Source organism: Triturus cristatus, chromosome 3_2 (genome assembly GCF_964204655.1).
Source record: "Triturus cristatus chromosome 3_2, aTriCri1.1, whole genome shotgun sequence".
NCBI classification, from domain to species: domain Eukaryota; kingdom Metazoa; phylum Chordata; class Amphibia; order Caudata; family Salamandridae; genus Triturus; species Triturus cristatus.
The window spans coordinates 288,085,801-288,100,002 of record NC_140584.1 but is presented as its reverse complement, the minus strand read 5'-3'; the positions used below and the strand labels follow the sequence as shown (position 1 = coordinate 288,100,002).

At 47.5% G+C, this 14,202-nt stretch overlaps 1 long non-coding RNA gene across 1 annotated transcript in view; it reads left to right on the top strand.

Annotated features, from left to right (window-relative positions):
- The window catches only part of LOC146857168 (uncharacterized), a 33,246-nt gene that overhangs the window by 10,344 nt on the left and 8,700 nt on the right, over nt 1-14,202 (top strand). Inside the window, exon 2 of the long non-coding RNA XR_014979860.1 lies at nt 2,003-2,112. This is a non-coding gene — a long non-coding RNA (uncharacterized LOC146857168). The remainder of the gene's footprint in view (nt 1-2,002; nt 2,113-14,202) is intronic.

Here is a 14,202-nt window from a genome sequence, read left to right as displayed (position 1 = left end):
AAAATAGGAAAGTAGAGAATGGGATGCTGAAAGAGTTTAAGGGCAAATGGACAAATGGAGGAGGAGGTCACCAAGAGAATACTAAGGGGAATGACGAAGAGGGCTAAAAGGAGGGAGAGAGCAGATGGGAGGGAAAACAACGAGGGGTGGGGGTGCGGAACGCTGCCAGAATGGGGGCAAATGAGAGGGAATGGGTGAGTGTTGAAAACAAAGAGAAACATTAAAAGTATGAATTGATCATTGAAGGACTAATGGAAGGAAAGGGAGGTAGGACTAAACGGAGCAAAAGGAGAACACTGGTAAGAAAAGAAAAGGGAGGATCTGAAGGGAAGAAATGAATGGAGGATGGAGAGAGGAAAAACGGAAGGGAGTGAAAGAGAGAGAATGACACAGGGAGAGAGGATTGAGAAAGGACAGACTGGGAGGAAGTGTGGCAGAAGTGCTGGGCTGTTGAGCATGAGGAGAGGAAATAGTTGAAGGGAAGATGAGCGAAGAATAAAGGGTAGAACAAATGAAAGGAGGCCTATAGGGATATGAAAGTTATGATGAAGAAAGAGGGTAAAGGTTGAATTTGTGTCACTGAAACATGCCGAAACCACTATAGAGGGTGAGGGGAAGCCGATAAAGGTCCAGTACCCTTGTTCCCAAGAATAAGCATGTAGCACACAAGGGGGTAGTTGTTCCTAAATAAGTGACATAATACAGGAGGAAAGTTGATACTGGGGGGAGGATCTTCCTTATTAGGAAGCTGTGCCCTCCCACACCTGTGAAGGTGTCATGCTTCATCATTGGTTGTTTTGCTCATCGTGGGGTCGGCTTTTCAATATCCCATGGGCCCCGTGAGAGGGCTCTTTGGCAGAGATCATTTAGTAGAACACCATAATGGTGAGTGCATGTGTGTGGCACAAGTGAGTCGGCGGGTTAAAAATACCACGGAGATACCCTGAGGGTGAGTTTTATTCCTGGGTCTCCCTGGTTAGGTTAAAAGCAATATCTACATTGTAAATTCCCAACAATGAGGAAAATCATTTAGTGGCAAGTGGTGTGGAGCGACATGTTTCACAACCTAATGGTCCAGGAGGGATCCATGGCGTTTCATCAGGACCAGAGCACTCACCATTACAACGTTCTACTAAAAGATCTCTGCCAAAGAGACCTCTCGTGGGGCATGTGGGGTATTACAGCATCAACCCTACAAGGAGCACAATGCTCAATGCTGAAGCATGACAGCTTCACAGGTGTGTGAGGGCACAGCTTCCTAATAAGGAAGATCCTCTACTCAGTATCAACTTCAGCCACTGTCGGTCCATTGGGGCTGAGGGGCCACGCCCCTCCACCTTTTGTCCCTCACGAGCAGTGTCTGTCAGACTGAGCAAAGGTCGGCCTGATAGACACTGTTCATTTTCAGGTCAGGCAACCAGGAGCCAGACATGCACTACAAGCGCAGCCTCCTGGCTGCCTGACCTGAACTTTGCTGGGCTGAGGAAGTCAGGGCTCCTCAGCTCAGCAAAGGTCCCTGAGGCCCTCCCCTCAGTGACGAGGGGTAGTGTCACTGATTGCCTCGCACCTGGGCGCTTCAGTTTTAAGCCCTGAAGCGCCCACAGTCAAGTATCAATCAGTGACACTTCATCACAGAGTGGGGTGGGTTCAGCAGTCTCACTGACCCCATCCCACTCTGTGATGAGGTTGGGACTGTTGCCTTCTCTCATTGGCTGACCTAAAAAGGCAGCAGTCCCAAGCCCCCTGGGACCTCAGAGGCAGAGCTGCAGGTACATGTGTTTTTTTAATTAATGTTTGATGCGTGCATAGGTGCGTGTATGTATGAATGTTTGGTAATGAGTGTTGTTAATGCATTTGTTTGTGTGTGCATGCGTGCGTGTGAATGCGTGGCTGTGAGTGTGTGTGTATGTGTGCGTGTGCATTGTCTTTCCCGTCCGCCCCCTCACTCCTAATCTTACCGGCCGCCACTGATCTTTCCTCCTGTATTATGTCACTTCATTAGGAACAGCTGCCCTTTGTGTGCTACACACTGAAACATGCCAGCCATACAGCATGGACTGCATTGCACACCAAAGAGAGACCAATGGAGCCACATCAGCCTGCGGCTTGAAAGTAGGTGGGGCCGGTGTGACTGCCGAGGGTGGGATAACTGCATTATATAAATTACATGTTGTCAGTAAAGCTTTGTCTCTTCCAGGACTGGTGGGAGCGATATATTTTCCACACACATTTTCCGCACTATTGTGTTCACTGGAAGGTTTAAAAATGATTTATGTGCGGGTGTGGCAGTGTATTTGTTTTCGATGAGAACTTTATGTATTGATTTTATATTGTTTATACAAGTATATTTCTTTTCGCTGATACGCTTCGCGTGACACCGCTGTGATGTCAATTCCGGAGATGCCATGAGCCTTGTGTTTTCTCTTTTCTGGCCTTTCAGGGCAGGGAAGTAACACAAATTATGGAGCTCGATGTAAAATACACACAGAGGAGTCACTTAGGTTCAATTATTTAATTCCACCCGAGGCTTCATCCCAAAGTGGGATCTGCCGACAGTCTTGAGAAGGGTTGGTGCACTCCCCAAGGGGGTACCTACACCCCTCCGCTGCGGCCCTATGGGAGATTCAAGTTTATGTGTCATACTACTTCCGGGGGGGCAAAAATTGATCGTAACTTCCACCCCTATACCATGACGCCTTTCACGCCCTTTATCTTCTGACACATCTACCAATCAACTAGAAAACGTCAAATAGCCTTACCCTGCTTACTACACAGCTGACAAAAAAAGAGGACTACAGTCTGCACTCGGGGGCTTAACTTCAGGGGGTGTGCTTGGAGAATTAACCCCCACCAATAAATGTATTTTCAGATGAATAGTTGGTTTAAGGTGCTTTTAGTTGGGTATGGTGAGGTGTCTGTCGGATTTCACCTGTGATTTTTGCATATATACACTGACAAAATTACACGCACACTCATCTCCGTTTTGAAAGGCCTAAAAAAGTTTATTTGACAAAATATTGTGTTTCTCTCATGTATTTCTCCTATTAATCCGTATTCCTCTCCCTTTCCACTGCTTCTTAAGCCCCTCTCATGGGCCCTGCTTGTCATATATTGTACTTTAACATTATCTGCCAGCTTGATGGTCGGGAAAACTGATGCTTCCCCCTCCTACCCCCAATCTTACTGAACAAGCTACACCCCTGTCTGCAATGGAACCCTCGCTACCTGAGCCCCAAAGAACAAACCTCTATTTGCAGTAAGATGCACCGCCAGTGGCAGAATGTGTGCCACATACGGTAACCACCTCACTCCATGCCATCACGGGCACTGTTTCCAGTCCTGGCTTTCATGTGAAAACCTACTGCATTCTGTGTGGTGACGCCTTGGTTGGCTTCCATTGAGGCAAATGGGCTAACACAGCTAATAGTTATGATTAGAGAGATAAAAGCCCAGGTCTGGGAATGTTGTCCTTTGTGACCTGGAGGGAGGTGGTCACCTTAGCACCCTCTATGTAGCTGATTGGTTTGTTTGAGAAACCCTGGAGTTTTGATATTGACACTGACCAAGAATTAGGGTTGCCAGATGGTCCATGTCAACAGTCTACTGCATTCTGGTAGTTACATGCTAAATTCACCTCATTGTAATCCATTGAAATACCATGGGTTATACAATGAAAACCCTATTCTGGAGGAGATGTCCCTGGTGACACAAAACAACAAGTAGCATTACTCACAGCTGCCACCCAAGCTAAGGTGGTGAAGTTTCAACGTCAGCACAAAATCCCATGCCTTTGCCGTCTACCTAATGCTTACGCGCTGTGTTTTGCAAGAACGAGAAATTCCGGATTACCTGGTCCTGCTTTTCCTGGAAGAGGATCTGAAAACTGGTGGTTAACGATTCACCCAGAAGAACGAAAATAAAACAAGGTAAGGCGCCGTCACCCTAGGCAAAGTCCATGCAGCTGATAAATACGCCTTAAAGGCTGTCAGCGAGTACTGCCAAGTGGTCCTTTGCCAAGTTCTCCAGCATCATGTGACTCTTTTTGATAGTTCATGCTTTTTAGCCAGAAGCAGTGTACATTTTGGGTTCCGACGTGTAGTGTTTCCACTTTTTTAGTATTTACCTCCCAGTCTGCAAAATGCTATTGGCTAAAAAAGACACTACTAGATGAAGACAGCTCCAGTGTTCCCTGCAAAATAGCATTTTGCAGATTGGATGCCCCCTTTGCCCCAGCAACAAGACTGTTTGTAGCAATTTGGCACCCTCTTGTGGCTATTTGTGGTGTAAGTGTAAGACAGTCGCTTGTAATGGCCTTACCTAAGCACTAGCCTTGACTGAAAGCGTGACACGTAGAAGAGGTTCACCTGGGGCCGTATTACAGATGACTGCGCCAGCTCTAGTTGTCGCTGTGCGCCCGAGTATGTCTGTGTTTATGTGCGTCTGTGTGCTAATACAATATGCGCACAGACGCAAATGCACATAAACACAGAGTTCAAAGACTGCGCCAACATCACGGCACATTACAGACCGATTCTCTGTAATGCCTTCAGGCGCATACTCGGGCGCACAGCGACAATTAGCGCTGGCGCAGTCATCTGTAATACGGCCCCTGGCAGCCAAGGTCTGTACACTACAGTTTAGTAGAGGGAAGAAGTGGAGTGGTTTCCTATACGTCTTCAACAGTGTGAAATATATAAGTGATCTCACTCACCTGGGCAGGGTAGAGGTACTCAAGTGCCTACCCTGAAGCACTGGGCTCCATGTATTCCTGAATTTCTCTGCAAAAGCCTAAAATAAGCTGAATCTCCAAGTAGAGAGGTGACTAAGGATAAAAGTGTGAACAGTGGTGGATCTGTGCGAGAGGATCGCATGCCAATATCTTGTGCACGGTTAGCTTATCTGGACCCACCTGAACTTGCAGCGTATTCAGTCAGTGTTGGATTGGCCTATAGTGCAATATGGCAGTGTCAGAAGGCCTGGTCTCATAGTTCAGTGCATGGGCGTTTGTTTGGCTGCTTGTGGGACTGTTTTACGGTCTGGTGGGGTGGTTTTACTACTGTTGATTTCTCTAATATTGCCACAAATATTGACTGCACCAAGCACAAATGCTTGCAGTGTCCCATCCCTTGCAAAACACACATACAGCTTGTATTTACAAGTTTAAAAATGCCCTTACTTGCAAATATGGTCCACTTTGTGTTGTGTTAATGGGGGTCACTTTAAATTTGGTGCCTGGGCCTAATTTGTGTACCACCCTAACCCTGCCTGCTGTAGGGATTGAACACAAAGTTTCAAAGCAAGGGATGACTGCGTTATGTGCGTCGCGGGCTGTTATAAGCTGCTCTGGCAAGTCTGGACCACACTCTTCGGACTTCATGTATGACATGAAAACTCTATACTATCACTGGCACCACAACCAACACCTTTCCTACTCCATGCACTGGAAGGTTGGATTCTAAATGGCCACCCCCTTTGAGAGGGCTTTTGAAGACTTGACAAGCCGTGCAGAAAGTGCTGTAGAAACGCTATATTACAGTACAATACAACACAATATGTGTGTGGCTTTCCAAGTGCTAGGCAATGGGAAATGAGGTGTGAAAGACTAGGATAGCCTGGATCAAAGTCGCAACAACGAGTACGACTGACAACAGAGCCAGGGCACAGAGTAGTGTGATTGTAATCACAGTGTGCAGAGTATAAACACACCTGGCCCTTTATTCACAGACACATTGAATGAGCTCATTGTCACGTGTTAGATGGCATGATTAATGAACTGGTTCATCTTGATTCTTTCTGTGAGGGGAAAACCACCGACAGATCAAGGACCTAGCCAAAACTATCACATTGTCTTGGCATAGCTGTACCTATTGTCCACTTCAGAGCCCTTATTGATTCTAAAAGACTTCAAGACTTGGGCAGAAAACATCCCTGAGCACATATGTACAAAGTGGAGGTGGGCGAGCCACTGAACACTTGAGCCAGATGGCTGGCTCAGCTCGAGAGACTGTTGGACCCTCGAGCTCAAAACAAACCGATCTTTCATGTGGCTTCTGTCACCCACCCACGCTCTAACCTCATGCGCTGAGAATTAAAGACAAACATTAACTTTTATGTAAAACAGGAGAGAGAAAGAAATACCCTTCTAAACCTGCTTCAACCCCATCTTCCATGTTTGACCAAATTGTGTGTTCCTAGGCAAATATTTTATTTCACCGTGGCTCCTTTAAAATCATTATGGCACATGAGAGCATCTAGAACTACACGAGTTCAAGATGTGCCTGGTACCAAGCAGCTTTTTTGATTGACTTACTAGACTATAATATGGCGCCAGGAATAGTAAGAATCTAGGCCAAATATAGGATGCATATTACAACTGACTTGCCTCTTATTTATTTCACTAATGGTATTGTCGTAAAGGTGTGGGGGAATGAATGTTCCTAAATTCATGTGTAAAACTATCACTTTTAATAAATGCTTTTGAATGCAGAGGCATATTCTGCTGTACCAAGGTACAACGCTTACACTTGTTAGACAAATCCACTTTTTTGAATTTTGAAGAAGTTTATCTTATTTTTACATGATGCCTATAGTACAACATACATGCCAAACATTTTAATGGCTCGGCTCGTGCATAGGTTCTTAGAGCCAATTCGAACCCTTGATGCGGCTCTGGCTCAACTCGGCTCTCCAAGGTTAATTTGTTGGTTAACCACCTCTAGTAGAAAGTGAAGTGGAAAATATGGGGAGCCATAGGTTTACTCTCCTTCTACACTCCCACCAGACATCTCCGCTCTTCCAACTACCCTGACCACCATCCCACGAATCCGCAAGACCACGGTTGGAGGAAGATCCTTCTCCTACATCGCTGAGAAGAGCTGGAACTCCCTGCCTCTGCATCTTAGGCAATCATCACCGCTGCTGCAATTCAGGAAGGACCTCAAGACCTGGCTCTTTGACTAAACCGCAGACCTAGCCCCTTTCCCCACCTAGCGCCTTGAGACCCTCACGGGTGAGTAGTCACGCTTTATTAGAACATTGATTGATTGAAACAAATGTGTCTTGCAGCCTATTTTTTCTTAATGTACAGTAACTTTTCCCTTAAGTGCCAGTTGCTAATGTTTAATAAACTATTTTCCCAAACACCGGTTTTTCTTATTTTTTTATTAAAATATCATAAGGTTTAAAAATTATGGGGCGTGGCTTCGACGGCACCGAGGATGGCTGCCTGAGTCTGCTGCTCCGTCAGATCGAGGAGAAAGAGTATCGATCCCAAGAGATGCTCCGAACAAAAAAAATGCTAAAAGTCACCTAAGCGCGTCGGAACACCAACAGCAGCTACAGGCATCGACACAGAAATATCCGAACCCCGATAAAGGCAGAATTAGTAGTCCTAACTTTACTACTACTAAATGCCTTCTGTGAATACCAAAAGTTGTAAGTTTAGGATTTTATCTCAGTTTAGTAGTAGTAAAGTTAGTAGTCCTAACTTTACTACTACTAAATGCCTTCTGTGAATACCAAAAGTAGTAAGTTTAGGATTTTATCTCAGCTTAGTAGTAGTAAAGTTAGTAGTCTTAACTTTACTACTACTAAATGCCTTCTGTGAATAACAAAAGAAGTAAGTTTAAGTTTTATCTCAGTTTAGTAGTAGTAAAGTTAGTAGTCCTAACTTTACTACTACTAAATACCTAGATGTCAATGTAAATACTAAATGTCGTGTCTTCTGAACTTTTTAAATCATTTTGAACATGAGCACTTCTTTGAAGAAGTATTTTTTTATTTAGAGCTTGTATGCGCCGTTGGAGATCCATGTGTAGAGTTCTCTGGCTGCGACGCTGGCGTCGGATGTGTTGGAGGCCGCGGTGGTGGTTAAGGTCTGGCGGTAGTGTAGGCAGGAGAACTAGCCGTGGGTCATGTTTGGGGAGGCCTGTTGCCAGTCTCTGAGTTTTCCGTGGTTGAGTGCGTGGAGGGTGGCTGAGCTGTAGCAGTGGCTGGCTCGAGATCCAGGTTTCCAGGGTTCCTGGCGCTGGTCGCGGTCAGGTCACGGACGGATGCAGACGGGCTTGGCTTAGGTGCGCCTTCTGCGCGCCAGCGGTGCATTTCCGCTGCGCAACCACATAGCGTCCGCCATTTAGGAGGGGGAGGAACGATCAGCTGGGAGGCGGCAATGGGCGAGGACAGGGGTGCGGGGCCATAGGTGCAGCAGCGGCAGGAAGCGATAAGTGCAGGCTCCGAGAAGCCCAAAAAACATATCACAAGTTAAAAAAAAGGGATAACTAACTGATGTAATCATGCTATGTATCCTAAGGGGGTGGGAGGGTGGGTAGGACGGCTCCAAACACAGAGCAGGGCATGGGCGGATTGGCATGCCCACTCAAGTGCGCAGTGACTGTTTGGTCGGCCCACTCAGGCCATCCAAAGCAGTCATGCGCACTTCCCTGTTCGCAATGCAGGCTGCATTATAGCCTGCATGGAGGACATGGCCACCCCTCCAGCCCCTGGCTGCATGACTTGTTCCATTGCCGATTACCAATCCCAACGCTGCATTGCAGCATTGTGATTGACTCAGGGGAGGGAGCCTGGCTGCCTACTTCCTTTTCCTGGAAGCATATGCAGGAGAGCAGGAGCTACAAAGACATAGGACACAGCTTCGAGGTTAATCTTCCCTCAATACATTTTTAACAACATACGCTCATAAACAACTCACCGCGTCTATGCACCCTCCTGTGTTATTTACGGCGTTTACCACCTCACAGTTGTCCAGCACACCCGCACTTCTCAATGGTGGCCGCTGTGCACTCATGCACAGCGGGCGTACCACTCGTGTGCTAAAGGCACATATGTAGTTGCGACGCATGCCATCACCTCGCATTCCATTTCAATGCATACTAATACTTGGCAGATTGCAACAGTAGAGTAGGTGTTGCATAGCGGAGACATAAAGATCACTGGGGCATATTACAAGGGCATTATCGCCGCTTTAGCGGCACTTTTTGCCGCTGAAGCGGCAATAATTTCATCGCCTTATTAGCAAGGCGGCGCTAACATGCATTAGAGCATGTTAGCTGCTGTTTTTGTAACGCCACGCATCTTAGCGATATACATTGCTAATGAGATGGAAAGTAGGCGTACCTTCCTGTAACACCAGGACAAAAAGTCGCGAACAGGACATCGCGTTATTTACAACGCGGCCCCGGAACCACAAAGCGATGATGAAAGCCGCGTTAACCGCTGTTTTCGCAGGATCCTTAATGCCTGGTCAAAACTTGACTTAGGCATGTTTTGAATGGGAGGTGGATTGTTTGGTTACGTCCACACTCCCCTATTATCAAGCTTTTCATTTGCGTGTGAAGTCATGTCTTGATTTCACACGCTAATTATGAAGATCGCCGTCTATCGCAGGTTTGTACATCGCCTGTGAGCTAGACGTTGTAAATACGCCGCTAACACGACGATGTAAACCAGCGATAGGTGGCGATATTCAAAATCGCGCTAAGCGTGATTTGCCATGTTTAACGTGAAGCGTTGATAATATCCCCCACTGTCCCCACTTCAGTGAGTGCAACCCAAAACTAACCTTTGCACCACAAACCCAACCATGAACCCTGGAATTCCTTTTTTAAGCCCCCAATACAAACACATAAATCACATTTATGACAAATGCACACCCCATTTTTCAAATTTTACCCCAACAAACACCCCATTTTTCATATTGTACCCCCCAAAACACCCCATGTTTCATATTTTACCCCAAAAAATACCAGACAGAATTTTCATATTTTACCCCAGAAAACACACCATTTTTTATATTTTACCCCAACAAACACCCCATTTTTCATATTTTACCCCCAAAAATACCAGATTTTTTCCACCTACAGAGGAACACTCCGACTGGCAACGCACTCAAATGTGCCAAGGGTGACCATGGACCACGTCAACTTCCAGATCCGGACCAAGCACAAGAAGATCCTCTGCGGCAACCTCATGTGGAGGACCCCCGGGCCATCGCCCCCCCATTCTCAAATACCATTGTAGACCTCATTGCACCCAAGGGTCTCCCATCCACCGACAGCATTCAACTCGGTGAACTCAAGTTCCACCTGGACAACCCCAGTGACCAGAGCACCACCCCTTCCTGGGGAGGGTCACCGACATCAGTCGCAAGGAGCAAGTCACCTCAACAGGCCACATTGCAGGACACACGGTCGAGCACATCACCTCTGCCAGCAGGTACTTCAACTACAGCCAAAACACCAGACTCTCCTAGACCGACCATCATTGGTAACATCACGTCTTCACCTTGTCCACTGGACGCCACTGCCATCATTGCACTCCCTTGCAGTTGGATCAAGGTCAGCGAAGAACATCTCGCCAACTCCCTCCGCACCAACACTCCACCAATGCTTCCAAACAATGACACCACAGCACGCAACCACCACCAAGGGATCTCCAACAGCGCCGACATTCGGGCACCCCTCATGAACAGCACTGCGTCAGTACCTTCCGCCTGTCTGATGGCAGGCATGAGGGTGAGGCAGTGCCACAGGGATAGGCTGGCCCCATGCATTGCTGGGGTTGCGTCATGGTTGTGACAGGACTGCAGCAATGCGTGACTTTAGAGCAGGCAGATACGTCAGGATTCCTGAAGTATCTTTCATTACTTGCGTCATGGAGCGCTGTCCAGTGATTACAGCGCATCCATGCTGTCGCAAGAAGGTTGTAGTGAGAAGTGTTGCAACTCTGTCTTGTCGCAGCGCAGCAACACTTTTCATGACTGTGGCACAGGAATGCGCACTATCTTATTGATTGTGTACATTCCTGCACTGTAGTTTTGTCACAGGGCAGCACTGCAACATTGCTTGCAACGCTGGCAAGCGCCAAAACCTGCAGAGATATGGGCCCAAGTTTTATCACCATTTTTAAGACCAGCTATTTTCTGGTCTTAAGTAACTGGCTCTTACTTCAGTCAGAGAAAGTTTTTTGGCTCTTCAGAATTTCAAGGAGCTCCTTGATAATATGGAGTAGTGGTGTTTGTGTGCCTTTTTGCACAGGAGCGCCTATTTTGCACGTCATTAGCGATAAATATAGCTAACATGCTTTGAGATAAAAAAAACGGGCCGCTATCGCCGAAAACCTCACGCTAAGGCCCGTTAGCTGCAGCTTGCTAATAGGGCGATAAAATTATTGCCGCGTTAGCGGCAAAAAAGTGCAGCTAAAGCGACGATAGGCCCTTGATAATATGCCCCTGAATGCTCAAACAGTATCGATATCTCGTTTAAACCAGATGGGCCATGTTTGGCAGAGAGTGCTTTAAATCGCTAAACTCCAGGTTCTGGTTAGGTAAGGCACATGTGACCCTAGGGAGACCATCAGGAGCATTGTGTGCCACACCAAAAACACCCATTTGAGGTTTTCTGTGATGCATGTGGATACGTTACATTATTTTGCATTTGAGGAGGTTTGCAATTTTATGTTTTTTTTTTTTTTTACTCACCGAGGTGCTACTGGTCAGATTCTTCAGGATTTTTATTTTTGGGTTTAGAAACCTAGGGCCATATTATCAAGGAATGGCGATACCATTATCGCCGCTTTAGCGGCAGGAAACTGCCGCTAAAGCGGCGATAATGGGCTTGATAATATGCCCTTGTGAATTCCCATAGAAGTCCATGTTCTGGTGTGAACCTGGGCTGCTATGGGAATTCAAAAAGGCATATTATCAAGCCCAATATCGCCACTTTAGCAGCAGTTTCCTGCCGCTAAAGCGGCAATAATGTTATCGCCATTCCTTAATAATATGGCCCATAGTGTCGCTTCTAAAACCAAAATTGAGTTTATTATAAGGAAATGATGACATTTCAGCAAATGCTGACGCACATTTATGGGGCGAATTGCACGAGTACAGAAGCAGGCGGGGCAAAGGATTTCAAAGGGAATCAAATAGCGGGTGAGTTCAGTTGTTGCCAAGCATGTGATACTGCATTCAACAGAAACAAGCATTGGCATAGCCAATAGGTCTCGCCTTTGGGACCTTATAAGTGTTTAGCCATGCAACAGTTAATGTTGTTGCACCAAGGATATTGTGCTGGATAACGAAACACTTATAAGGTCCCAAAGGCGATGTCATAAGTGACACTGAGCAAGTCCTTGTATACCAAATCCAAACAACAAAACTAAGCATGCCAGGAATAGCAGGCTCATACTTACAAAGGTAAGATTTAAAGTACCAGCATGCTCAGTGGTGTGAGTAAAAGGTTTGGACTGTCTGAAAATCACCCTCATGACAGGGGATGTGAGAGCTATGTATTCAGTGCCCAGACCTCCTATGATAAAGAAACTGGTTTCTCTATATTATATGGCCTGGTCTTCATATGAGAAGGGCCTGGTCGCCATATCATATATGCTGGCCTGGTAGCTCTATGCACCGGCTCACCGGGTATAGTCCGCTTATAGTCATGGTCTGGTAACCCTAAACGCAAGGTCAGAAAAACTGCCTTAGACAGAAACTCATGCACCACACACAGGCCTGGTCCCTGTTACCCTTCACTCGGCTCTCTCACTTCTAAAGTTAACACCAACTTTTAATAATGTACTGGACAGCGAGGGGGAGAAAGACGAGGCTGGCAAGAGATGGACCGGCTGGGCCAGCGGGTAGAAGGTGGCGAATGGGAAGAGGCACTCTTCCCTCCCTCCTAACTGAAGAGGAAGACACGGAAACGTGTTTCTCACACAGCCTGTGGCTATCTATATACTGCTCTGTCATTGTCCCTTTTCCTGGGCAGCCCTTGAAAACAACGAGCTGGAGACCAGGCAGGGTCTCAAGAGTTACCGCAGCCAAGTGGGGCTGACCAGGCATGACTGGGGCCTTTATGCCACTCTCCACGCCTGTGCCGCACGCTTGCTTTCTTTCTCTCGCCTCCCTCCTCTCAGGGTCTCTCTCTCTCGCTCTCTCTCTCCTGCCAGGCTCACTCGCTGCCCGCTTCTGTCAGGGTGTCCACCCTCGCGGCCTGCACTATAACAGCGGCACAGGAGAGGCGACCCTGTGCTTACACGGGTGAGACTACGTCATGACACCCCATCTTCTCCTGTCTCGCGCTTCTCCCACCCCTTCTCTTTTGTGTTCTCCCCAATGCCTTCCTTGCCTTCTCACCCACGCGAAGCTCCCACATTATCCCTGGCATCTCTTTACCGTTCCCTCATCACATTTACCCTGTTCTCTGCCATTGTTTTCCAATGTTCTCTCCCGAATGCACTGCCCCATCTCTCTGACCCATACCACGTCCCCTGTCCACACGTTCCCTCTTTCACGTGCCCATCTCCCCAGTAAGCGCTTCTGGTGTGCCCCTTTATCACCCTGCCCTGTCTCCTGGATAAAGCATATGGCAGCGCCAGATGTTGAACTCCCCTCCACAGGGCTGCAGCGCTCTCCCACACCCACTCGCCACTTTCCCCCACTTCCTCAACAGTAGACAGCAGATCGATAAAGGAAATGTTCACAAACCTTCAAAGTCGGAGATGATGCCCTCCAAGTGCGCGTTGACGGCCGGATTGGACATCTTTCTCACCCTCTCTCGGTCCCAAGACAGAAAAAAATGTTTTAAAAACAGTCTCAGAGAAGCAAGAACGCCCACACTTTGATTACGTCTGCGAACGTTTTCTCCTTTTTTCTCCTTCTTTTTCTCGTTGCCGCTTCGCAAAAAGTAATATAATAACTCGAAAGCAAAACATCGGGGGTAAAAAAACAGGAACCTCCCAGAACAGGAAGTGACACGGGAGGTGCGCCGGATGACTTTTGGGCGCACGGGCTGCGATTGTTTTCTAATTTCTATTTTGGGTCGCCGTGCAACCTCCGTCACAGGCGCGAGCCGAGGCGGAAGCCCCCTGGCGGCAGGGGTGGGCTGAATGAATGGAAGAGAGAGAGGAGAGGGGCTCTCCTCTCATTACACATGGACACACGCAGTCACACACAGACAGATCGCATTTGGCGAGGGGGCTGCCCACCCTGAGCCGCCGTCCCGCCCTCAGGCGCCCCCACCGCTGTCTGCACATTGGCTGACACACACGCCTGTCACGCCGAACTCACTCCTGGATATAGCAGGGAGCCACACAGAGGAGGCAGCCCAGGCTGACTTCAGCACTTTTGGGGAGAGGCGAAAGAAGCTCAACCAAGCGCTCGCCATGACGTTTTCGTTTCGCTTTTTCTGC